We start from the raw sequence: 27,642 nt of genomic DNA on the forward strand, positions 1-27,642 counted from the left end.
CTCTCTCTTCTTACCCCCTCTTTCTTCTTACCCCCCTCTTTCTTCTAACCCCCCTCCCTCTTTCTTCATACCCCCCTCTCCTCCCTCTCTGTTCATTTCCCCCCCCTGTTCATTCCCCCCTCTCTGTTCATCCCCCCTCTCTGTTCATTCCCCCCTCTCTGTTCATTACCCCCTCTCTGTTCATTCCCCCCTCTCTGTTCTTTTCCCCCCTCTGTTCATTCCGCCCCTCTGTTCATTCCCCCTCTCTGTTCATTCCCCCCTCTCTGTTCACTCCCCCCTCTGTTCATTTCCCCCCACCCCCTCCCTCTCTGTTCATCCCCTCTCTCTGTTCATTCCCCCCTCCCTCTCTGTTCATTCCCCCCCTCTGTTCATCCCCCCTCTCTGTTCATCCCCCCTCTCTGTTCATTCCCCCCACCCCTCCCTCTCTGTTCTTACCCACCCCCTCCCCTGTAGCGTGGCCGAGCTGCTCTGCAGTCCGCGGTGCCCGGCCGGAGTGATAGGAAGGTGTGCACCTTCCTGTCAGTCCGGCCGGGTACAGGAAACAGAAACTCCTGTTCCGCGCGGAACAGGAGTTTCTGTTTCCTGTACCCGGCCGGACTGACAGGAAGGTGCACACTGAGCACCTTCCTATCACTCCGGCCGGGCATCGCGGACCGGACAGCAGCTCGGCCACGCTACAGGGGAGGGGAGGTGAGAAGCTGCAGCCGCCTGAGCGCTCTTAAGAGAGCGCTCAGGCGGCTGCAGCATTTGAAGGGGCGGCCGGGCCCCCTGATGGCGGGCCCCCCTCCTGGCCGGGCCCTCGGACCATGTCCAAAGTGCCCGACCGCTCAGTCCGCCCCTGACCATGTGGTTAATGGAGTCTTGCCTCTGTCCTGGGAGATAATGTGATTACTTCCCAATTATCTCCAGGATAGAGAGGAGGGATTGTGATGTCACTGTGGGAGTGTTTTGTTTGTATTGTCTGTGTTTGGCTAATATCCAATATGTGTCCCATTGTTCCATCAGGTCCCCTAGGGAGTGTCCACCTGGTGGACACTTGCACAGGTAGCCCTCAATAAACCAGACCTACTTGCACCTTTCTTGAAGCCTTGGCTCATGCTATAATCACTTACTCCCCAGAGTAAGCTCTTGTAAGAGCTTGATTTTTTTTCTGCTACACTCTCTGGATTTAGGAGAGGTTCACCCACTGGGAGCTGGATCCTGGTCGTGGATCCAGGGTGGGTGAGAGATGGCGAGACCCTGGTGCAGCTGCATCGCTGGAAGTGGGATCTGTAGTGCTGATGGTGTCGGTTGGAGTGCTCGGAGTCTTCGGCAAGCGCTAGGAGCATCGATTGGCGGAGGTACTTGGTCAGAGTGCCAGCGTTCCATCACAGATGGGTATGGGGAAAGTCAATGAGGAACAAGTTGGAATAACCAAGAAATGAAAGTGCATAAACAAATGCCTTTGTAACTTCTTCTTGTGTTAGATAGTGGCAAATATGTGTGATGTTTTAGAAGCAACATGATTTGGATACAGATTAAATGTAGGATTAATAAAGCTTCCAAGGGATGCAGCATAAAGAGAAAACAAAATAATGCCATGAACCAAAACAGTGACAAGGAAGTGTTGCCAGAAAATGATATCCTAAATGAGCATTGAAAGAGCCATTTCCATGCTAAACAATAAAACAATTCTTCCTACTAAGGAAATCAAATTTATTTAATAAATGGCTTGAAACAGCTCAACTGTAACAACTGAACAGCATTTGGCAAGTTGTTTTAAAATTAGTTAATTCCTCAATATCTATATTCATGTGATTGCATGTATTATGCAGTTCATAATACACATTGTGCATTTTCATTGAACCTTCACACCAGGCAAGGTCAACACTCAGATTTAGTAGAGAGTGTTTTATTGACTAACACTCTTCACCAGTGAGGAAATTCATCATAAACGCTAAAGCAATAAGGAAGGCTCATGCTTTTTATACAGTTACTGGAAATAACTTGCACTGTTTGATTGTGCAGTCAGGGGATACTTCCTCTTATGTATGCAATCAACCAAATGTCAATTTGTTTATAGTTTATACATAAATGTTTTACGAAATACGGAAGAAGTTTTGTTGCTTAACATTTATTTTCTACACTGCTAAAATAATCATTACAGGCTATTTCAGCAATGATCGTGGTAAACAAGCAAATTGGCACATACCTATATCACACAGACAAACAAATCGAAGTAAGTAATGCACTATTTACCCACAGACAGCACAAGTAGATTTTACATCTTCCAAATGCACCCATCCATCATGCCACCATTGCCTTTTTGCAAGTAAACAATAATTTAAAATAATATTCACGTGCTGGCTGTACAAGCAGATTTTAAACATCCCTTATGCCACCATCTAACAGAGATCATATACCATGAGGATGGGGCCTGCAATAAATCTGGGGGAGGGGACCATGGGAATCAGGTAGGAGATTAAAATGCAAGAATGCAGGCTGGACAGGTCACTAATGTTCCCACGCGAGCTTCATGAGAGACATACTTGTCATAGCACTCTGTAGGTTGACTTACAAGCAAACCAACCAAGCTCATAGGAAATAGGGTGAGACACACACTCTTCTTCATCCCAGCAGCACAGAGGTTTGGCATTATGGAGGAAAAGGAGATTCAGAGAGATAACTTACCATTTTGGAGGCACTACTCTCCTGTCGGCTGCTTGCTGCTTCACTGGAACCAACTAAAAAGCCAAGAGTCTGCCCAAAGTGCAGCTACTCCACTCAGCTGTGTTGTGGCACTACTGTTGACATTGTTGCAGGCTCCTACAGCACTTCTCCCTCAGCCATTATTCCAATGCTGCAAGTCACACATAATTTGTTTATGTTTCTCCCTTCAAATTGGCAAGCTGTTGCCAACATGCACCTGTTGGATATGAGTGCCAGTTTCTCCTTAATCCTTGGATCACACAGGGAAGCTAACATTTTGTGAAAAAGTTTGTGAAAATGATCTACTCATTGACATAAGCAAACTTTTAGCTGATTCTTGTGCCTCTTGACCGGAGGTGCACCAGGATGTAGAGGATCACCACTGAGAATTTTGTGGTTATCAAAGAAAACATCTATCATTCTAAGTAAATGGGTGAGCAAGGGAATTGTCCCAGACTGGCAGTACTCTGACTCAAGTTTTCACTGACATCCCTAAATTGTTTAAGGACTGCCACTAGCTAACCTCTTAATGTCTAATCCTCTCTACCCAGTGGCCAGGTCCGGACTGGGAAAAAAATTCGGCCCACTAAGAAGGGGGCGGGGCAGAGAGGATGTGTTTTGTCATCACTAATGACAAACACGCCCCCTCTCAAAGTGAGCATGTTGGTTCAATTCTCTTCCAGGGCAGACCATGCGCAGAGCTCTGCTGAAGAGCTCTAGCATGAGAAAAAAGCTCTGTATTTGTTCTGCACAGCACAAGCAAATTTAATAACATGCTTGCACTGTGTTTCCTTGCAACTTGTCTCTCGTGTCTCTATAAATGGATACCAGGAGACAAAAATGCCAGGAAAGAGTATTGTGCATGTGTTTGGAGCCTGCTTGTGGTATTGCGTGTGTGTAGAGTGAGCTGATTGTGGTGTGGTATTGTGTAATAAGGTTGGTTTTAGTCGTGTTGTGTTTGTGGTGTAATGTAATGCATATGTGGATAGGGACTGTAGAGAATGTGTATGTAGGGGAATGTAGCAAGTGTGTGCATACAGGCTATAGTATGTGTATGTGTGTGTGTGTGTGTGCGTGTGTGTGTGTATAGGTGATGTAGTGTTTGTAGAGAGTGTGTGTTTAGGGGTGTAGTATGTGTTTGCAGGACCCAGAATGTGTATAGGAGATCTAGTGAGTATGCGTATATAACGTATTCAGAGTGTATATAGGGATCTAGTGTGTGTATGTGTGTAGATGATCCAGAGTTGGGTAAAGGATCTGGTGTGTGTCTGGAATGTAATGTGTTTAGGGGTGCAGTATGTGTGTGAGGGGTGCTGTGTGTGTAAAGGGGTGCTGTGTGTGTATATGTATATATATATATATATATAAAGATCAAAGGTAGGAAAAGCACTCCAAGGACTTCTTTCAGAAAGAATTTGCTGACAAGCACCGGGCTATACCTACATCTTTACAGGAGTGCAAGCATTGGACAATATTATATATATATATATATATATATATATATATAGAAGTAAATGATAATCAGCACTCCCAGGTATTTGTAGAAAAATCTCTATTTTATTCCAAGAAAAATGTCAACGTTTCAGTTCCTCTAGGGAACTTTCATCAGGACAGCAAGCAACAAACAAATGAAGCAAAAACTGTGTTTAAATAAGAACAACAATCACGACACACTTACAGATCAGCTGTGTGTGGGGGGGCCGGTCTTTCCAATTACCACACTCCCGGGCTGACACCATCTGCAGTCAATGTTTCCTTAAGCACCGCTCACTTCCGTGTATACACTGGTTGCCAAGGTGAGTCTGACGTGAAACGCCAGGCTTTCACTCATTGGCTAACTCTCCCAGTGATGACGTTACGTGTGATAAGCGCATGCGTATAGAGCAAGAGACTGCGATATAGTATCCACTACCCGATGTGGATTTGAAATATAGCCATTTCACACATTACTTACATGCAAGTATTGTACCTTCATGTGTCAGGGATGCAACCCTGTCCTATCTGTGCTATCTGGTGATTCCGATCGCCGAACCCCTGGGTCAGCACCACCTGAGGTCTAAGTCTCAGCGAGCCCCGTATCATTTCGTATGCGGGCTGGTTGCCAGGGTGATATTGACGCGAGGCGCCTAACTTTCCCCCATTGGCTAATTCTCCAAGCTCCTGCATGCTGTGTAACCACGGAGATTGACGCGCATGCGTCTGAGACAGACCCTCGGTATAGTGTTAGTACCCGGAACGGATTTGAAATCTAACCAGATGCCACATCATATGTAAGTCATACACAGGATTATAGCAGTTCTCCCTACCCATCCCCTTATCCTCCATGTATCAAACAGAAACCCACATCCCTACCTATGTGTTCCAAAAAAATGTGTATGCATAGACCATAGCCTGTTACTACGGACTGTAAGATAGATAAAGAAAAATAAGAATATATCTAATCTGTGAGGTATAGCCTGCTATTGGACAATCAGAATCAAAAAAATCTCAAGGATCCTACAGGGGCAGGGAACTCAGTGCCATAGAATATAATATAACCCACCAATCTGCAAGATTGGAGGTAAAATGCACGACCACTAATGGCCAGTATCAAGTGTATGATTACATATATACAAAATAGTATAACAAGTGAAAAAAGGATTGGACGTGAAATGCACGACCACTGATGGCCAATGTCAAATGTATTATTATATATATACACAAAATAGTGTAAACAAGTGAACAAAGAAAGGTCTAAAAATAAAAACAGGTGATAATGTTGTCATGTGCAAAAAAGTGTACATATAGCCTGTGGCTTCTGTCATGCCCACATCTAACATGTGGTAAATACTATAACAGGAGATTGTCATCATGGACACTAGTCTCCTTTCGAGTGAAACATGGTACTACTGTATCCTACATAAGGAAGAAGGGAAAGCAGGGAGAATCCAGATTCTGATGTATCCCGATATACCTGATTCGTAAATCAGCATCTGTATATTCGTATGTCGTGCAAAGATGTATCAATATGTTCTAAACTGAAAAAAACATTGGAACCATGATTGAATATACAATAATGGGGAAAATTTAAAAGCTCCAGCACTTTGAATAAAAATGATATAAAAATGGAAATACATATAACATATACCTATTAGGACCCATATGTTTAAAGAAAAGAGATATACGATAATTTTTCATTGAGTCCATCGGGAGCAAGAGTTCCCAACTTTTTGATCCACCACGTCTCTTTCTGTAGCAATTTTTCCTGTCTATTGCCTCCTCTTCTAGAGGGAGGGAGATGGTCAATCGCTACACATTTCAGTGTTGCTAGAGGATGGCCCTTCTCCAAAAAGTGGCGAGCCACTGGTTTGTCCGACTTTTTATCCCTATAGGCCAGGCGAATGCTCGACCTGTGGCCTCTTATCCGTTCGCATAGGGCAGTTTCTGTCTTGCCCACATAATGCAGTCCACATGGGCATGATAATTTGTATATTACGAAATCTGTTCGGCAACCTATCCTATGTAGAATCTTAAATACCTGACCTGTATGAGGATGATTAAAGCTCTTACATGGGATAAGGTGTCCGCAAGTGACACACCCCAAGCACCTCACACATCCGTTATTGATGTTGTTCTTATTGGTAGGCATGTAACTTTGAATTGGGTCCGTATGTACCAGCAGATTTCTCAGGCTCCTGCTATTTTTGTAGGAAAACATTGGTTTCTTTCGGATGCTATATGTACACTTTTTTGCACATGACAACATTATCACCTGTTTTTATTTTTAGACCTTTCTTTGTTCACTTGTTTACACTATTTTGTGTATATATATAATAATACATTTGACATTGGCCATCAGTGGTCGTGCATTTCACGTCCAATCCTTTTTTCACTTGTTATACTATTTTGTATATATGTAATCATACACTTGATACTGGCCATTAGTGGTCGTGCATTTTACCTCCAATCTTGCAGATTGGTGGGTTATATTATATTCTATGGCACTGAGTTCCCTGCCCCTGTAGGATCCTTGAGATTTTTTTGATTCTGATTGTCCAAGAGCAGGCTATACCTCACAGATTAGATATATTCTTATTTTTCTTTATCTATCTTACAGTCCGTAGTAACAGGCTATGGTCTATGCATACACATTTTTTTGGAACACATAGGTAGGGATGTGGGTTTCTGTTTGATACATGGAGGATAAGGGGATGGGTAGGGAGAACTGCTATAATCCTGTGTATGACTTACATATGATGTGGCATCTGGTTAGATTTCAAATCCGTTCCGGGTACTAACACTATACCGAGGGTCTGTCTCAGACGCATGCGCGTCAATCTCCGTGGTTACACAGCATGCAGGAGCTTGGAGAATTAGCCAATGGGGGAAAGTTAGGCGCCTCGCGTCAATATCACCCTGGCAACCAGCCCGCATACGAAATGATACGGCGCTCGCTGAGACTTAGACCTCAGGTGGTGCTGACCCAGGGGTTCGGCGATCGGAATCACCAGATAGCACAGATAGGACAGGGTTGCATCCCTGACACATGAAGGTACAATACTTGCATGTAAGTAATGTGTGAAATGGCTATATTTCAAATCCACATCGGGTAGTGGATACTATATCGCAGTCTCTTGCTCTATACGCATGCGCTTATCACACGTATCGTCATCACTGGGAGAGTTAGCCAATGAGTGAAAGCCTGGCGTTTCACGTCAGACTCACCTTGGCAACCAGTGTATACACGGAAGTGAGCGGTGCTTAAGGAAACATTGACTGCAGATGGTGTCAGCCCGGGAGTTTGGTAATTGGAAAGACCGGCCCCCCCACACACAGCTGATCTGTAAGTGTGTCGTGATTGTTGTTCTTATTTAAACACAGTTTTTGCTTCATTTGTTTGTTGCTTGCTGTCCTGATGAAAGTTCCCTAGAGGAACTGAAACGTTGACATTTTTCTTGGAATAAAATAGAGATTTTTCTACAAATACCTGGGAGTGCTGATTATCATTTACTTCTATTGAATAGTGCAATCGAGCACCAGGTCATCATAACCGTAAGTAGGAGTGCAAGGCTTTTTTTCTTTTTTGTTTATATATATATATATATATGTAGTAAGGCCTTTTGGCCTGTGTTTGTGGGAGGGGCGTATGACACACCCCTTCCCTACTTAAGGGACACCCCTTACCTGGCTCCATACCTTCGAGGTCAGCGTTGCATCCTGAATCCACTTCCGGTTCACGGACGGCGCCATCTTGCTTTCAGAAACCCGCGTTTTTCTTCGGTGTCAGCTGTGTCCAGGAACTCCTTACAGGTCTCTCCACGGCCAGCCACGCACAAAAAACCCGGTCTTCTTCGCTGATCGAGTCCTCTGGACTTCTCAAACGTAAGTCCGTCGCCCGGATCACTTCCCACGGCGTCGCAATAATTTTCAGCCTCACTTTACGGCCACACGCTTTACGGCCAAAGTCTCAGGCAAATTAACCCTCCGGTTTCCGGAAACCAAGTACTAAGTATGTAGCATTCCTATGCTTTATTTTTCCCTCCTTTATTTCAGTTTGTTTCTATATTATAAGTTTTAGTACCTGATAGTAGGATTATTCATTTTCATACAGATTATAGTTTATTAAATACCAGTCTGTTTTATATACATATAACGATTTTAGCATGTATTTCATAATTTATGCTGTCACATTAATTATACCTAGGTTAGGGCTCATGTATTATTAGTTCATGATATTATCCTGGTATACATATACATAGTTTTGCTTGAACACTTTACTTTTTGTGTACCTTCCATTTACACTTAGGAATTTGTTTTAAACAAACGTTTGTTTTTTTTTCTCTCTCCTCCCTGTTTAAACACACCATGTACACTTTTCATTACATGGCACTTGTCATATGCTCACTTTTCTTTATGTACTCAAATTACATACACTAGAAACTCAGATAATTAATCAGGAATAGGTATAATGTGTATATATATGTGATAAAGTTTTCTCTAAATTAATTGTGTATATTACGTTGTCACTACCATGTACACCCGTTTACATGGCACCTACATTTCCTGACCTTTCTGCATATACTCAAACGATATATCGTGTATACAGAACACGGTCCCAACATCTCACACTTTCAGGTTTGAATCACACTTTTGGTTTAACCTCTCATACGTCTACTTTTCTGCATATGGTCAATTTCATAGTTTAAACTCATACTCCCTGCACTACGATTATTACAGTAGCACGGCCATATATATATTTTAAATTTGGTCACCAGGTATACACATTATATGTAGACACTACAAGCTAATCCTGCGTTACGGTTTTTCTCCATAATAAATCAGGCGGGGTACTTCCTTACTCTAATTGTTCCCCTTCAACACATACGGTTAATAAAATCAACCACAGCATATCTAGTCTACGTTAGTATCACAGGATCCATTTCTCATACTATCATATCTATTTCTACCCTTTTAGGTTTATCCAGGTTTTCTATACCTTACGCACCATATACGTATACATACTAGCAGGTACGTAAGCCTGCTCACGTGTCACATACGTTCTCCCTAAATAGGACGTAGAGTACTGGCAGTTAGGGGTATAGGCCCAAATAGGTATCTCCCCTCTTGGCATACCGCCTATAGTTTAGAGGTCCGCGAGGCCAACACCCCGCCTCAAACGTTTCGGAGGCATACACCCCTCGAGCCACACGTTAGTTAGCCGCCTCTCAAAGTTTAGAGAGGGCGTCACCTGTCACTCCCTTCCCCTGTTTTTCTTTTATTGTCACCGAGAGGCCTACGAATTCCTGCCACTACATGGGTGGCCTCAATATTCCCTCGCGCCAACGCATAGATAGAGCCTCTCATAGCCACTTGGCAAATAGCAGGGCCTCACCTGTCACCAAAGGACAAGATTCATTTTTTCGCCTCACACGGCATAATTAGCCCGCCAGTACATCCCCTGGGTTTCAACACTAACGGTATATTTTCTCATCTAGTATGTCTCAAGAAGGGGTAGAGGATTTCTCCATCCCGAGCACTCCGGCTAGACCAAACTCCCCACCACCGGAAGAAGACATGGCTAGTCCTGCATCATTCAGGTCCTGGACAATCCCTCGCATAACTAACGAACTCAGGAGGCGACACATTCCTTTCCCCGCTACTGCCAGGAAAGCGGAACTATACAAACTGTTGCACACCTCAACTGATAACTCTGATGCAGGGGAAGGGACTAGCCAGTCTAACCCGACAGATATACATGGCATGCTTACATCCCTCATGTCATCCATGGGCAAGGTAAACTCCAGGCTGGAGAAACTGGAATCGGTCACCACAGCCCTTACCTTGGCTGGGTCAGTCACTGTGACCCCTCCGCCGCTGGTCGAGTTGCCACTAGTTTCTCCAGCCACCACCTCTGACGAGCAGGAGGTTAACCCTGCCCATATGATACCTGAGCACCTTAAGAAAGACATCCTGGAAGGTAAAGATGTCAACTTAGCTGCACTACTAATTGCCTCCCAGGATGTGGTGGAGCATAAAACTTATGCGTATGAGGATATTTCTGTGGTGGTAAAGTCCAGGGATGCACGCCTAAACAGGAAACTCACCATCCCGGAATTTGTGTTGGCTTTTGGCATCTACCGGGATGTCATATGTGCCGTTTACCCACACAGGCGTGAGGAATTTGACATGTATATGCACAAGCTGGTGGACCTGGGCAATAAATATGGTGGATCGGCATTCTACGATTACCATAGATCTTTTTCTGCAAAAGTGTCAGGCGCCTTCTCACAGTACGGGACAAGGTCCAACTGGAGTAAGATAGACACAGTGATTTTCTGCAGACACTTTGCAGGGCTAAGGACACCGGCTTGTGCATACTGCTCCTCCATGTCTCATTCGGCAAATTTTTGTCCCACCACTGCTAACGAGCATACCCACGTGCAAGGACCTAGCTCCGCTGGTCCTACGGAGAAAATAGCTAAAGACAAACTGGGTAGACCTATCAAGTTTCTGGGCAAATCCCAGATATGTAATAACTTTAATGTTGGTACATGTAATTACAGCGGTTGTCGTTTATTGCATATATGCTCAAAATGTTTCAGGGCACATGCAAAAATCATGTGTCCCAATAAAATGTATCCCAAACAGTACCTAACGTCTATCAACATATCCCTACTTGCGACATTTCTGTCACAGCATCCATCTACACATTTAGTAGATTTCATAATCTCTGGTCTATCAGAAGGATTCCACACAGGTATCATACATATGCCTTCAGGAATCCTGGAATGTCCAAATCTACAATCCGCCCAACACAACCCTACAGCTGTTGACACACTCATAGCTAAAGAAGTGTCAGAAGGTTTTTTATTGGGACCTTTTCAATCCCCTCCTTTCACTACATGGAGGACAAACCCTATCGGGGTTGTCACAGGAAAATCTTCCAACAAGCAGAGACTTATTATCGATTTGTCGGCACCACACACCTCTACCACTCCCAGCCTCAACTCCTTAATACCATCGGAGGAATTCTCCCTGCAATATTCCACTATAGACCACGCCATTACGGCTATCTTACAGGCAGGAGTCGGTGCATGGCTCAGTAAGACCGACATAACAAATGCATTCAAACTACTACCAATCCACCCCACACTGTGGCACCTACATGGCATCAAGTGGGAAGGGAACTACTACTTTTTCTCACGACTAACTTTTGGTTCTAAAAGTAGTCCAGCCATATTTGACACATTTGCTGAAATCCTATGCTGGTTACTACTCAATATATCCAGATGCCCTACAGTCATACATTATCTGGACGATTTCTTAATGGTCGAGGAGAATTCTTCCCCTCCCACTAGCCTGAAAGAGACTGTCAGCCTATTCAACCAGTTGGGGGTCCCAGTTTCCCCTACCAAGACCGAAGGCCCAGATACCATCATCACTTTCCTGGGCATCATGCTAGACTCAGCCAACATGCAAGCTAGCCTACCACGCACCAAGGTAGAAAACATTCTGACAAACATCAACCTCTATATACAACTACGCACTTGCAATCGCAAAGAATTACAATCTTTACTGGGGTCACTCAATTTTGCCATGCGTATTATACCTCAAGGCCGTGCTTTCATATCACGTCTCCTCAGCATGTTCCCACGGTTTCTACATGATGCACACAGATTGACCCTAGATACCCAAGCCACGGCAGACCTTCTCATGTGGAGAAACTTTTTATACTCCTGGAACGGGAAAAGCATGTTCCTCCCTCAATTGTCTGACACTTCTCCTACTGTTTGGACAGACGCGGCGTCTACCACAGGTTTTGCAGCAATTTTTGGGAACGAATGGCTTTGGGGTAGCTGGCCTTCAGAGGTGCAGGACCTGGAGTGTTTTTTCTCTACCTCAGCTCTTTTCGAGATATATCCCATCGTGGCGGCTGCCGTGGCATGGGGACATCTATGGACAGGTTCATCAGTCAGGTGTTACTCAGACAACCAAGCAACCTGTTCCATTATCAACAAAGGTCGCTCCAACTCCCTTACTATCATGAGATTTTTGAGGAAACTCACTTGGTTGGCAGCATGTCATAATTTTTTCTTGCACTGTGTTCATATTCCAGGTATTTGTAACGAGGCAGCTGATAATTTGTCTCGTTTTAAATTCCAGGCCTTTCATCAACTTCTCCCATCAGCCGCGCTCACAGCCACGGCCACTCCACTGTTCCATCAGCTAACAATGGACTAGACGTTATCATGCAACATTGCAGAACTTTGTCCCAACTAGCTCTATCTACAAATACCAGGAAAACCTACAACAGAGCTTTCAGTTTATTCAAAAGATTCCTGTTGGAACACAACATATTACAACCATTCATCATGACATCTTTTTTAGGTTTTGCCTCTTTTTGCCACCTCAAACTCAAACTTTCTTACAACACAATCAAACTATATCTTACAGGCATCCAACATCACATGCTGACCTTACAACCCAACAACTCAAGTTTCATGTCATCATACCAAATCAAGAACATCCTTAGGGGTATACAAAGATCCGAACCCCCGCATACAGCACAGAGGCTTCCTATAGATTTTCATATCCTTAAGAAATTATCACAACTACTAGATCTAAAACCCTTCTCCTTCAACACAACACTAGTCATCAAAACAGCTATTTATGTGGCTTTTTATGGGTTTCTGAGACCTAGAGAGTTTACCGCCATCAATACAACACAATCCACTCACCTACTGCTTCATTCGCACTTAACCAAACACATGGACTATTATATCCTGACACTACCTCATTCAAAAAACAGTCAACACGCTCCACCCGTAGAGGTTAAATACTATCCGACTCACAACAGTTGGTGCCCCGTCCAAATACTGGACTCTTATACAGAGAGTCTCAAGGCACCGCCATCACAACCACTTTTTGTTCTACGAGGTTCAGTTCTCACTACTACCAACTTCATGACCCACGTTAGGTCATTACTAACACAGCTGGGACTCAAGCCAGCTAACTATTCAGGCCACTCCTTCCGCATAGGAGCGGCCTCCACAGCCTCCAGTGTTAACATACCGGTTCATGTTATCAAGACACTGGGGCGCTGGAAATCATCCGCTTACACACGGTACATTCCTAACCCTGTACAAGAAGTAAGGAATGCTTTTCAGAACATGTCTTGTTAAGTTGTATATTGGTAGTTTGTATTAAAATGTTGAAACTTCTATTTTTGCCCTCTTTATTTTCAGGCCTACCTCATCGTCGGTTTCGGCACACCACAAGCGACTTGCTACTTTTATACCATCCTACACTTATTAGGTCTTATTTCTCTTTGCCATCATGAGCCCTTCACACAAATATATATATATATATATATGATGTATGCCTGATCCTGATGAAAGTTCCAGAGGGAACTGAAACGTTGATCTTTTAATATGGAAAACAATAAACTGTAAGTTTTAACTTTACCAAGTCCGTGAGTGCTGGTCATTATCTACAATTGTATGCCATTCCCTGGACTGCAAGCACCCGGCCAACATTTGCTGAGAGCGTGAGTGCAAGTATTTTCTTATTTTCTATTTATATATATATAGGGGTATATATATATATATATATATATATATATAAATAAATATGTTTGGAAGTATTGTGTATGTGTGTGATGCAGTGTATCGGGGGGGGTGTATGTGAGGGGTGTAGTGTGTATGTGATGGGTGCAGTATGTGTGTGTTATGGATGCTGTGTGTGCTGTGTGTGATTGTGCTGTGTGTGAGTGCTGAGTGTGCTGTGTTTGAGAGTGCTGTGTGTGAGAGTTATGTGTGTGATGTGTGTGAGAGTGCTGTGTGTAAGTGCTGAGTGTGATAGTGCTGTGTATGATGTGTGTGAGAGTGCTGAGTGTACTGTGTGTGAGAGTGCAGTGTGTGAGAGTGCCGTGTGTGCTGTGTGTGAGAGTGCTGTGTGTGCTGTGTGTGAGAGTGCTGTGTATGATGTGTGTGATAGTGCTGTGTGATGTGTGGACCTGTTGGGGAAGGCTTTTCTTAGTCAGGTCTGTCAGGGGTTTGGCTATGGTACTGTAGTCGGGCACGAAACATCTGTAGTACCCTGCAGTGCCCAAAAAGGCTAGGACCTGGGTCTTGGTGGTGGGGGTGGGCCAGTTGGCGACAGATTCTCTTAGCCAGCTCTGGCTGCTGTTTCCCACACCCCACTCAGTGACCCAGGTACTGTACCTCGGCCATTTCAAAATGACACTTCTCTGGCTTTAGAGTCAGGCCGACGGCCCAAATCTGATCCAGGACCATTCCTACGTGAGCTAAGTGCTCCTCCCAGGATTCACTGTGGATCGCTATGACGTCCAGGTATGCGCAGGCAAAACCCTGGAAGCCATCCATGAGTCTATCCCCCAAGCGCTGCAATGGGGCTGGGGCATTCTTCATCCTGAACGGCATTACCTTGAAGTGGTATAAGCTGAATTGGGGTGACGAATGACGACTTAGGGATAGCTTCCTGGGCCAGGGGAATTTGCCAATAACCTTTACAGAGGTCAATGGTAGTTAGATAATTTCCCCTGGCTATACGATCAAGTAGTTCGTCGACTTTGGGCATAGGGTAGGCGTCTGTTACTGTTTTGTCGTTGACAAAAAAACGGATAGTTCCGTCTTTCTTGGGGACTAGAACCACCGGGGATGCCCAGGGACTATCGGAAGGCTCAATCACCCCTAGTTGGAGCATCTCCTCAATTCCCGTTTTCATTCCCGCCCGAACTGCTTCGGGGATTCGGTAGGGGGTCTGTCGTAGGGGTTGCTGCCCTGGAGTGTCTACCTGATGGGTGGTTAGGTGAGTGTACCCTAGTTCTTGGGAGAATGTAGTCCATTTAGCGTGGAGTAGCTGATTTAAGTAGCTGATGACACCCTTTCCGTGTCATTAAGTCGGTCCCCGATCTGGACCTGGGCCACTAGGTCTGTGTGAGAGTTCCTTTCCAGCAAGTCTGGGATGGGAAGGCTGTCTGGGTCCTCGTGAGGGGGAATGCAGATAGCTGTCATGTCCTAGGGTCTCTTTAGATACTCCTTAAGCATATTAATGTGAAAGGTTTTTCTCAGGTTTTCGTCATGGCAACTGGCTATGGTATATGTGGTGTCCCCCTTCTTTTCCTGTAAACACACAGAGCTCTGGCTGGCCGGGATGATCCCGTGGAGTTATTGTAATTCCGAGGAGTTTGATGGTGATTGTTGAGAGGGCAACTCGCCATGAGATGCCCTGGTTGCTCGCACCGAAAACAGGTTGGTCACAGACGTTCGGTAGTGTGGCTATTGGGTGGTCCAGGGTGCCTGGTAGATCCTGCTGGCACTGGAGCCCTGAAATCAGGTCAGGACGGTGTTCAGTAATTCTCTCGGCTTTCGGTATGAATCGTCGGTTGGTAGTTGTTGCTTTTGTGTAACCGTGAATCACAATGTTCGTCAGCCAACCTAGCGGCCTCTGTGAGGGTAGTGGGTCTACGATCACGAAGCCATTCCTTGCATTTTTGATCTAATCCATTGAAAATTTTTTCCAAAAGAAATAATTGTAATACCTCCTCACCCGTTACGGCTTGGCACCTTTTCATCCAGTGATCGGTTGCTTTCCTCATCCGATGAGCCCATTCGGTATGCGTATCACTTGGTTTTTTCTTCATGTTTCTAAATTGCCTGCTATAAGTATCTGGGGCTACTGCATACCATTGTAACAAGGTGTCTTTAACCCGGTCATATTGGGTCACCTCCTCGGCAGATAGTGTCCGAAACACATCCAGGGCTCGGCCCGACAGTTTCCCCGATAGTATGGTGGGCCAGTCCTCGCTGGGTATTCGGTGAAGCGCACACTGCCTCTCAAAGTCGGCCAGATATTCGTCAATCCCCATCTTATTCTCTAGGAATGATCGGAACGCTGCATGGGGAATCTTTGGTTTCCCAGTCCTCTCTGCCGGGTCAGTTGCCATCCCTGCAGCGGGGTTTTGCTGGGGTGTGCACAGGCTGAGCTTGTGTGCTCTGAACTCTTGGATCTCCACATCTACTTGTGCCATAGTTTGCTGTATTAGTTCCACAGTCGGGTTCGGGTCAAACCAGGAGAGCCTCTACCGGACAATCCGGTTCTTTTCTTCACTAGCGGACATCGGAAGTCTCCTTCATTGTCAGGTTTTGATCCAGTTCCATCAGTTCTGCGATCAGCTCCCTCCTAGGTCGATTGCTAGCGTTCCCACCTCAGCTTTCTAGCAGATCCTTTAACGTGGTGCGTTTCAGCTTGTCATAAGCGCTCTCCATCCACTCTGTATCTCTCCTAGGAATTCCAGGACGATCCCACCGCTGCCACCAATTGTTACGGTTATCTCCAAGCTAGTTGAAGGTTGGACCGATTGGATGTCCTGGTTCCCGAGGGTGGAGAGAAGGAAGCGCTGTTCCGTTCAGCATAACCTAAGAATCTGCAAACATAAAGCAATCACACTAGCTATAGTACAGCTAGGATACCCTGGTTCCCACAAAACGAGTTGAGGCTGCGATTTGAGGGTCAAAACGAACTTGGTTTAATGGCACACAGACATCGCTATTTATGCAAAACCCCAGGTCCAGGAACAGCCCCCTCTGGACCTGATGGGATACAGGGACAATACAAACAGTTGACCAATGGCATTATAGTGTATCGTTTAGAATGGTCACCGCCCAGCTTGGAGACAATGACTCTAACAGTTATGACAATTAAATTATCTCCAAGCGCCCAAAATCCCACGTGTTATTATAACAGGTAAAACAGCATAAAAATACATAATTGTAACATTTTAGTAGACACATTTTACATTCTACCATTCATTGGATAGCCCAGATAGGCGAATAGCGCTCAGCAGATAGGCGAATAGCGCTCAGATCTCACGAACGGTATAGCCAGTCTTTTCCATACAAATTCCTTTCATGCCTTTTTGTCCCGAACACGAGATGGCGGCCATGTTTTCTGGTGGGTGATTAGAGAGCGGGACCTGGCCCTAAAACCCATGGAGCGAGTAACGGTTAAACAGTTGATGGTTGTCCCGGCCCTTCGTGAGTCGAACGGAGACGGCCATGAAGGAGGGTACTTAGCTTTCGGTTAACCGCAGACTCAACGTTCTAATTGGGGCCACACACCTGAGTGTAGGTGGTCCTCGTTCGGTAGTCTTCGGGAGTTTAAGTTCTGTGAATTATTATCCGAATGAGGCCACCCTGATGCAGTCAATTAGGCTTGTGGTTAACCGCAGACCGCAGCTTTCCGGTGGTCGTCCGTTCGGTTGTTTCAAAGGTGAAAGAGGTTAAGTGGCGGCACACGCCAAGGGCCGGGTGGTCTTTGTTCGTATGCACGAATACATAGTTCTGGCTGTTCGTGTAATGTGTCTATACAGCAATACTACCGAAAAAGAGTATACAGTAAAATAAAACAAGGTAATCCAGTAATGATCTGTAGAGCACCCGTAACAGAAATCAACACTGTTGAGAAAGATACTATATTTAAAAGAAGAAAAATTACCACAACAAGAGGGCATAGTCTTAAATTAGAGGGGCAAAAGTTTAAAAATAATTTCAGGAAGTATTACTTTACAGAGAGGGTAGTAGATGCATGGAATAGCCTTCCAGCTGAAGTGGTAGAGATTAACACAGTGAGGGAGTTTAAGCATGCGTAGGATAGGCATAAGGTTATCATAGATTTAAAATAAGGCCAGGGACTAATAAAAGTATTAGAAAATTGAGCAGACTAGATGGGCCACACGGTTCTTATCTTCCATCACATTCTATGTTTCTATGTTTCCAAAATTCTCTTCACCATCTCCAAAGTGGAGTACTTGTAATAGGCAGTGGGAAGAGATTTGCATTATTTTGGTACCGCCTCAAGAGTTTGCTTTCCTTTACACACTGGTGGAAGCAGGGGCGGACTGAGAACCCTCAGGGCCCCCGGGCAAAATAAATCAAGGGCCCCCTTACAGGCCCCACCCATACTCCGCAGCAAGCGCCAACCATGTCCCGCCTCCATGCACCGCCTCCAGCCACACCCTACACAATCTTTAGACACAAGGAACAAAAGTGCAATAATCCCTTCAAGGCCCCAGTAGAGACTACAATTGAGGGCTAATGGGCCATGGAGGGGGGTCTTTCTAGCAGAGGCTATCTCAGTGTCCTTTAGAGAGTGTGTTAGAAAGAATCCCCTCCAGACCCTATTAGAGACTACAATGGAGTCTAATAGGCTTGGAAGGGGGTCTTTCTAACATAGGCCATCTCAGTGTCCCTGCTGGAAACAGTCGCCTCCAGGCCCCAGTAGAGACTACAATTGAGGGCTAATGGGCCATGGAGGGGGGGAGCATTCTAGCAGAGGCTATCTCAGTGTCCTTTAGAGAGTGTGTTAGAAAGAATCCCCTCCAGACCCTATTAGAGACTACAATGGAGTCTAATAGGCTTGGAAGGGGGTCTTTCTAACATAGGCCATCTCAGTGTCCCTGCTGGAAACAGTCGCCTCCAGGCCCCAGTAGAGACTACAATTGAGGGCTAATGGGCCATGGAGGGGGGGAGCATTCTAGCAGAGGCTATCTCAGTGTCCTTTAGAGAGTGTGTTAGAAAGAATTTCCTCCAGGTCCCATTAGAGACTACAATGGAGTCTAATGGGGCCTGGAGGGGGGTCTCTCCAACACTCTGGTTCCTATTCACAATATATCAACACAACATAGCTGATACCTAGGCCAAGTTGGCTCCTCTTACCTTAATTACTGTTGCTGGCTGGCAGTCTGTGGGCTTGCTGGAAGGCTGTGGGCTTACTGGCGGCGACTGGCAGGCTGTGGGCTTGCTGGCTACTGCCGGCAGGCTGTGGGCTTGCTGGCTGCGGCTGGCAGGCTGTGGGCTTGCTGGAAGGCTGTGGGCTTACTGGCTGCGGCTGGCAGGCTGTGGGCTTGCTGGCAGGCTGTGGGCTTGCTGGCTACTGCCGGCAGGCTGTGGGCTTGCTGGCTGCGGCTGGCAGGCTGTGGCTTGCTGGCTGCGGTTGGCAGGCTGTGGGTTTGCTGGCTTTAAGCCTAACTGGTGGCCTGTAGGCTGGCTGGCTATCTACTGGCCAGCCTGTGGGCTGGCTGGCCTGTGGGTTGGCTGGCTTGCTGGCTACTGGGGCACTCGTAGATTATTTAAAGAAATAATCCATGCACAATAACCACTACTACTCTGTGTAGTCGTTATGGTGCCAGGAGGGCCGGGCCCCCCTCCCAGAGTAAGTAGTCAAACCGTTTAAGAACAGTTTGACAACTTACCTGGGGTCTGCTGGGATATGAGGCTGTAGTAGGGTATAGGAGCAGTGGTGCAATGTGTAAGGGGTGCAGTGTGTGTGAAAGGTTCAGTGTGTGTGAGGGGGTGTAGTGTGTGAATGTGTAGGGTGTGTGGGGCAATGTGTGTACGAGGGGGCTGTGTATGTGTGTGGCAATGTTAGTATGGGGCTGTGTGTGTATGGGTGGGCAGTGTATGTGTGTGTGTGTGAGGCAATGTGTGTAAATGTGTATGGTGTGTGGGGGCAGTGTGTGTGTATGGGGGGCAGTGTGTGAATGTGTATGGTGTGTGGGGGCAGTGTGTTTATGGGGCTAAAGTTCACTCTCACCACTGCGACCACCAGGAATACCTGGTGGTCACAGTGTTGAGAGTGAACTCTAGCCCGTAGCTCCAGGGCTAGAGTTTACTCTCGCAAGAGCCGTAACGTTGCCGTGGTAACCGCGGCAACGATCTGTGCTCGCGCAAGAAGGACCCAGAGGAGCTGCAGGCTGAGCTCCCGGGTCCTCTCTTCCTCCCTCCCCTGCCGGCTGCCCGCACGGTGCCTGCGGACAGGGGAGGGGGCAATTGCCCTCCTCTTACTCCCCCCTCCCCCTCTTCTTACCCCCTTCTTACTCCCACTCTCTTCTTACCCCCTTCTTACTCTCCCCCTCTTCTTACTCCCCCCTCCCCCTCTTCTTACTCCCACCTCTTCTTACTCCTCCCTCTTCTTACCCCCTCCCCCCTCTTCTTACCCCCTCCCCGCTCTTCTAACCCCCCTCCCCCCTCTTCTTACTCCCCCTTCCTCTTTTTACTCCCCCCTCCCCTATTCTTACCCCCTTTACTCCCCCCCTCTCTTCTTACTCTCCCCTCTTCTTACCCCCCTCCCCCCTCTTCTTACTCTCCCCTCCCCCTCTTCTTACTCCCCCCTTCCTCTTTTACTCCCCCCTCCCCCTCTTCTTACCCCCTTCTTACTCCCCCCTCCCTTCTTACCCCCTCTCTCTCTTCTTACCCCCCTCCCTCTTCTTACCCCCCTCCCTCTTCTTACCCCCCTCCCTCTTCTTACCCCCTCCCTCTTCTTACCCCCTCTCTTCTTACCCCCCTCCCTCCTCTTACCCCCCTCCCTCTCTCTTCTTACCCCCCTCCCTCTCTCTTCTTACCCCCTCTCTTCTTACCCCCCTCCCTCTCTCTTTTTACCCCTCTCTCTTTTTACCCCCCTCCCTCTCTCTTTTTACCCCCCTCCCTCTCTCTTTTAACCCCCCTCTCTCTTTTAACCTCCCCTCCCTCTCTCTTTTAACAGGAGTTTCTGTTTCCTGTACCCGGCCAGACTGACAGGAAGGTGCACACTCAGTGTGTGTGCACCTTCCTATCAATCCGGCCGGCACCGCGGACGCAGAGCAGCTCGGCCACGCTATGGAGAGGGGAGGTGAGAAGCTGCAGCCGCCTGAGCGCTCTTAAGAGAGCGCTCAGGCGGCTGCAGCATTTAAAGGGGCGGCCGGGCCCCCTGATGGCGGGCCCCCCTCCCGGCCGGGCCCTCGGACCATGTCCGAAGTGCCCGACCGGTCAGTCCGCCCCTGGGTGGAAGGACGTACACTGTATAGCACACACCGACAAAATCACCATTTCACACAGCTCACCTTGTTTAAAGTTCCATTGGTGAAAACAAACCCCACTTCTATATGTGTAGCTGACTTCTCTCCTAGCCAAACTGATACTATAGTTGAATTGCATGCAGCATATTATCTGAAAGTATATTTCTCATACATCATTTCAGAATGGAGAATAAAGGATCATTCCCCCTGCCACCCTACATACCTTCCTTATTTTGTTTTTAATCTGACTAATGCTTGTTTTACTTTCCTTTTCTCATTTATGTATCTAAAACATGTTTTATGCCCTTTTTTTTACTGACTGTGATATTTTCTCATCTGTGTGTGCTTTAGAGGCTTTTATAGCTTGCTTTGCTTCTTTCTGCCTAATCTTATAGAACCGCCTGTATTCCTCAATCTGTTTTTTTTTCTTTTTTAATTACTAAATGCTAACTTTTAATATTTTACTATTTTGCCCACTTCTGCAGAGTTCCACAGTGGTTTCTTAAATTTTCTTCTCTTACTGACAAGCCTAATGGATTTTTCTGTTGCTTTCAGTAGTGTAACGTTTAAATAATCCCATTTCTCCTGGACTTCATTTAAACTAATCCAGTCTGATAATGACTCCTTTACACATATTCTAAATTTATAAAAATCTGTTTTTCTAAAATCTAAAACTTTGCTTTTATGTGGTGTGACTCATTGACTTTTCTCGACAATCTTTATTTTGAGTTTTTCAAAAAGCAAATCATCAGCAAAGCAAAGCGTCAGTGCAACGAACAGTACAATGTAGCTTATTGCATGTTTACAGAGTGTATGTTTTCTCAATACAGTAGTTCAAGTACATCAGCTTACAAAGTAGTACAGGGCAACATAACGATAACCGGAGTTGTAACAAACTGCAATGGTGGCAATTCCCTATACTATGATATATCCAACCCCATGTGTGCTCCATCAACCAATGGCCCCAACAAAGTAATTTAGGAGACCACCGAATGCTGGAGCACACAGGCTCTACATGTATTCCCCACCCCCACCTCCCCCCCAGTAACATATTTTAATTTGAGGATGATAACATATACAGAAAATGAGAAGACAGGTTATTCCGGCGTTGGTGAGGGTTATATGAACATCGTTTGTGCATTACAGTGTACATAGCTAGTGACAGTGTCAGCACTCCAGTTTACACCTAAATCAGTTAATCCAGGTCAATCCTTTGGGTGGTTAAATATCTATCTCTCACTTGGCGCTACTGTGTGCCGGTTTGTGGGTGACACTGAACAGCAATGTGCGTCCGTCCGGTTAAGGGTTAAGCATACTGTCAATAAATTTGACATCTGGGAGTGTGAGTTCCCGACCCTGTGTAGCCAAATATCGGAAGCACATACATAGGTGTAATCAACTCTGGGTTGTCGGCAACGGGAACCGTCAATCAGGCTCTGTTAACACTGCCGAGGGTGGCAACCCCCCTCACTGGCCGTGCACTGATAGTGCACACATTTTTAGGACAACCGGTCGTGTAGGAGCCCCATCCCCGATCTGCTCATAGGAGTTTGCTGTCTCGGGCCGGCACGGACCCTATACATGTCGAGTCTGTTGCGTCCGTTAGCTATATAGTGGTCTGTCGGACAACAGGGCCCGTTATGTCTCCTGTTCACAGCCTGTATGCCCAAGGCAATGAGCTGAGTGGCTACCCTGAGTTCATTTGGGGCTCATTATGGAAGCCTTGGCAACTACCTGAGTGTACTATGCCTGCGCTGATGTGTATGTAAGGCACAGGGCGGGCGTAAGGCAAAGGGAGGGGCAAGGCAAGCGGGGTTAGGAAAAGCAAAAGAGAGAGGGGGATAGTGAAGAGGAAGGAGAATAGCAGGTGTAAAGTGGGAGGAAGAGGCAAGAGGGGGTGGAAAAGGATTTCTTAGGGTTCCCCCACTGGCGTGAGTCGTGCCTCCCTGCGCTACTCCAGGACATTGGGGCATCTGCCGCCCCCCCCCCCCCCCACACCATTAGGTTGTAGGTGTGGGCTTCGCAGTCCTAGTTTGGCCTTCGGGATACAAACTCAATCCACGGGGTCCAAGTCTGCCGGCAGCAGTCCAAGGTTTCCCGCAGGGAGGCTGTGAGCTTTTCCATCCCGTGGATCTCTTCAACCTTGCTCATTGACTTTTCTTATATTAAACCACACTGACTGGTGATCACTAGATCCTAAACTTTCACCTACAGTAATACCTGATACTAAATCTCCATTTGTTAACACTAAATCTAGTATGGCCTCCTTACAAGTTGGTTCCTCAAAAACTTGTTTTAGAGATAATTCCAATAGGGAGTTTAGAACATGTGTGTTCCTGGCACATGCAGTTGTTTTGGTTTTCCAGTTCACATCAGGCACATTAAAGTCACCCATGATGATAAATGCCTGCTTCAATGTCATTTTAGCTATTTCCTCAACTTGTAGATTATATAACTCTTCTATTTGCCCAGGGGACCTGTAAATCACACCTACACTTTGAATTCACTTTGCATTCTTGACAATTCTCATTCTAGTGAATAACCATGCCATAGTTCATATACGACAGTTTACTTTAAACAACCTTTATAAACTTCTGTAGACAGCTGACCTTATGCGCAGCTGTGTATTTTACAGAATCAACACACACTAAAAAGTTAAGGAATGTAACCTTTTATTTATATTATCTGCTGTATCTATAAATAGATTTATAATACACTTTGGTTTTATTTGGATGCAAATATATCGAGTTCTAAAATAAGTTTATAGGCTTCCTTCCTTATTTAGAAAGGACAGCCCAGTTGTATTCCTTTTATATTTTAAATTAGGGGTATATGTTCAAATGATATCTTTATGATAGTTTAAATACTGGATGCTGATTTACCATTGGAGCTGTCATGATGCTTGATGATGTTAGAATGTCTTGAGTAAGGTATCTTTTTTTTTGAACGGCAGAGCATATTTTTACCGATTTTTTATTTTTTTGTATTCTATTTTAAATTCAGTAATACTAAACAGATAACTCAAATGCATATCATCCAGTGTACCTTGAGATGCCTCCAACTCTTCAGTTGGTCTTTACATTATTTTATCATGAGGTAAGTCATTTAAATCTATTATATTTTATTATATTTTAAACTTTGCTAGATATTCTCAGTCTTTCATAAGCAACTGATGGAATTTAAAATGTCATTGTATGGGGTAGGCAACTCGATGGACCCCCAATGTCTTTATTCTGAATTTTTTTAGTTATGCACAGCTTTGTTGATACACGCTAGTAACACAATTTATACCACAAGCAAGCAGTTCCTAGAATAATGCAGATATTATTTATTTATTTATAAAATATTTTACCAGGAAGGATACATTGATATTTCTCTCGTTCTTAAGTTTGTCATGGGTCCACAAAACATTGCATTGATACAATATGGTACAATAAAATACAAAAACAATATTAATACACAATATATACAAAATGTAACAAAGAACAGGTAAGAAATATATAATCATAGAGAAAAAATAAAAATAAGAGTGGAGCAATATGTCACCAGATAACTGTTTAGGTGATATCCCTTAGAATTACATGCAACAGAAAAGAGTTCAAATGTAATAAAAACAATGCTTAGAAATCCTGGAGGTTTTTTCATATATGGATTCCTCAAGGCATGTAAAGAAAAAATACATAAAGAGGATAATAGTGCAGATTGTACTAACTTGGTTGTAGTATGTGTATTCCCAACTGTTATACCCTGAGTCTAGGGCTAAGGAAATACACTCAAGTAGTAAACTGTCTCAGATCAGGAAAGGAATTTATTACAACAATATAAAATATCTATGTTCCATAAAACAATACAAAAAATATCTATGTTCCATAAAACAATACAAAACACTGGATTAAGTAAGATGAACAAGCTGACTCTTACAAAAACAGATGGTGAGTAAGGCACGGCTACCTCCGTTACTCACTGCCAGGATTTTCAAAAGTAAGGGGCCGGAGGAGTTCTACCCAGTGGTGAAGCTGGGCTGTCCTTTCTTTTGGAAACTTTATGTAACTTTTCATGCATTTGGTTACAATCTCAATCTATATATTGGATATTGTTGCACTGCTTCACTTTAATACAACATTGTAATATATATATATATATATATATATATATATATATATATACCGTATTTATCTGCGTATAACACGCAAATACTGAACACTGAAAATAGAAAATCGTGGGTGCGTGTTATACGCCGATATCCTATAATTACTTACCTGTCTTGAAGCGCTGGCTGGTGTGAAGCCGGCCCACGCTTCAAGACAGGTAAGAATGATGGGACAAGGGAAAGTGCATGGGAGGGGAAGGGGGGAGAATACTATGGGAGGGGAAGGGGGGAGAATACTATGGGAGGGGAAGGGGGGAGAATACTATGGGAGGGGAAGGGGGGACAATACTATGGGAGGGGAAGGGGGGACAATACTATGGGAGGGGAAGGGGGGACAATACTATGGGAGGGGAAGGGGGAGAATACTATGGGAGGGGAAGGGGGGAGAATACTATGGGAGGGAAGGGGGGAGAATACTATGGGAGGGGGTGGGGGAGAATACTATGGGAGGGGGGAGAATACTATGGGAGGGGGGAGAATACTATGGGAGGGGGGAGAATACTATGGGAGGGGTGGAGAATACTATGGTAAGGGGGGGAGAATACTATGGAAAGGGGGGAGAATACTATGGAAAGGGGGGGAACGACACTATGGGATGAGGGGGGGGATACTTTGGGAGGGGGGGAAATTTCCTGGAATTTCCTTCTAAAAATGAGGTGCGTGTTATACGCCGGTGCGTGTTATACGCCGATAAATACGGTATATATATATATATATATATGTCACTATTGAGGAACCTTTAATAAGGTCAAAATCTGATAGTATTTTTTTTGTTTTCACTTGTTTAATATTTGTTTATTTTAATATGAAGTTTTCATGAGTTATATATACACAGATAATTACTCTTTCAATTCGCTACACAGATTTAGGAATTATAATATATTCTCATAATGTCAAGACACTATTGTTTAAATATTAGTAAATATTAATTACACTGAGGAATCAAACTCCCTTGGATATCATCCCCTATAGCACATCGTTAGTATAGATTAACACATAAATATTGATGTGTCTTAATACATAGACACTTCTTTATAAACTATTTAGCACAATACTGGTTATTATAACACATTACACATATTGTGTACACCTAAGTGCTTTAAATAATATATGGTTCATTGTTTTAATTCTGCTCCAACCTACCTATACTCCCTAATGCACAAGTATGTCCCGTCGAGGCCCCTATGCTCTGCCAAAGACCTACGGATATCCTCTGTCCGTACTCCCACCTCTAACACTCGCCTCCAAGACTTTTCCAGGGCTGCACCTTCTGTGGAACTCCCTTCCCTCCTCCGTAAGAATTTCACCCAGTCTCCACTCATTAAAAAATCATTGAAAACTCACTTCTTCATGAAAGCATATCAATTAAACTGTTAGCAGATTTTTATCCCCCACCCTCCATGACTCCTCTCCTGCAACTGTCAAAAATTACCTACTAAGCCCTCAGTGAATACTTTTCTAACAACTTACTTCGTACCCTTTGTGTCACTATACCCCACTCCCTCTAGAATGTAAGATCATTGAGCAGGGCCCTCCACCTCTCTGTTCCTGTACGTCCAGTTGTCTGGTTACAATTACATGTCTGTTAGTCCACTCATTGTACAGCGCTACGGAATCTGATGGTGCTATATAAATAATACAATAATAATAAAAATAATAATATACATATTATTATTTTTATTGAATGCATATAGCACAATAATCAACCATTGAACTAAGGAACATTATACATTTACATGCAGGTTAATTGTTACCAAGAGAAAAGTTACTCAGACCTGAACATGAGGAGAGAGGGCCCTCTTTCTTTGATTTACAACTCTGGCTTTTTGTTAATTCATTGAAACTATCTTTGGTCAAAATTTTGCCTAAATTTGAAAGGCAATGTGACCATATTGTAGATGTTCCTCATTTTCCATCTAAATAGAATTTTAATGGAATCATATTTAATATTCATATTTAAAAGAAGAAAAACTACCACAACAAGAGGACATAGTCTTAAATTAGAGGGGCAAAGGTTTAAAAATAATATCAGGAAGTATTACTTTACTTAGAGGGTAGTGGATGCATGGAATATCCTTCCAGCTGAAGTGGTAGAGGTTAACACAGTAAAGGAGTTTAAGCATGTGTGGGATAGGCATAAGGCCATCCTAACTATAAGATAAGGCTAATTAAAAGTATTTTTTAAATATTGGGCAGACTAGATGGGCCAAATGGTTCTTATCTGCCGTCACATTCTATGTTTCTATGAATCATTGGGTCCAGATCTGCTGTATTATTGCAAATTATTGGAGAATGATTTAGCTATGTCTCTTGAATTACAGCAATGGAGAAAATATTTTAGATTAAGTAGAGTTTGTTCAGAAGCTACAAAAAATAGCCAGATGGTATAAGCCCCAGTAGACCTTTTTAAAAAAAAAAAAAAAAAAAATTGGACTATGTACAAGTGATAAATGTTGGAGATGTGAGGGAG

Source organism: Pelobates fuscus, chromosome 3 (assembly GCF_036172605.1).
Source record: "Pelobates fuscus isolate aPelFus1 chromosome 3, aPelFus1.pri, whole genome shotgun sequence".
Classification (NCBI taxonomy): Eukaryota; Metazoa; Chordata; class Amphibia; order Anura; family Pelobatidae; genus Pelobates; species Pelobates fuscus.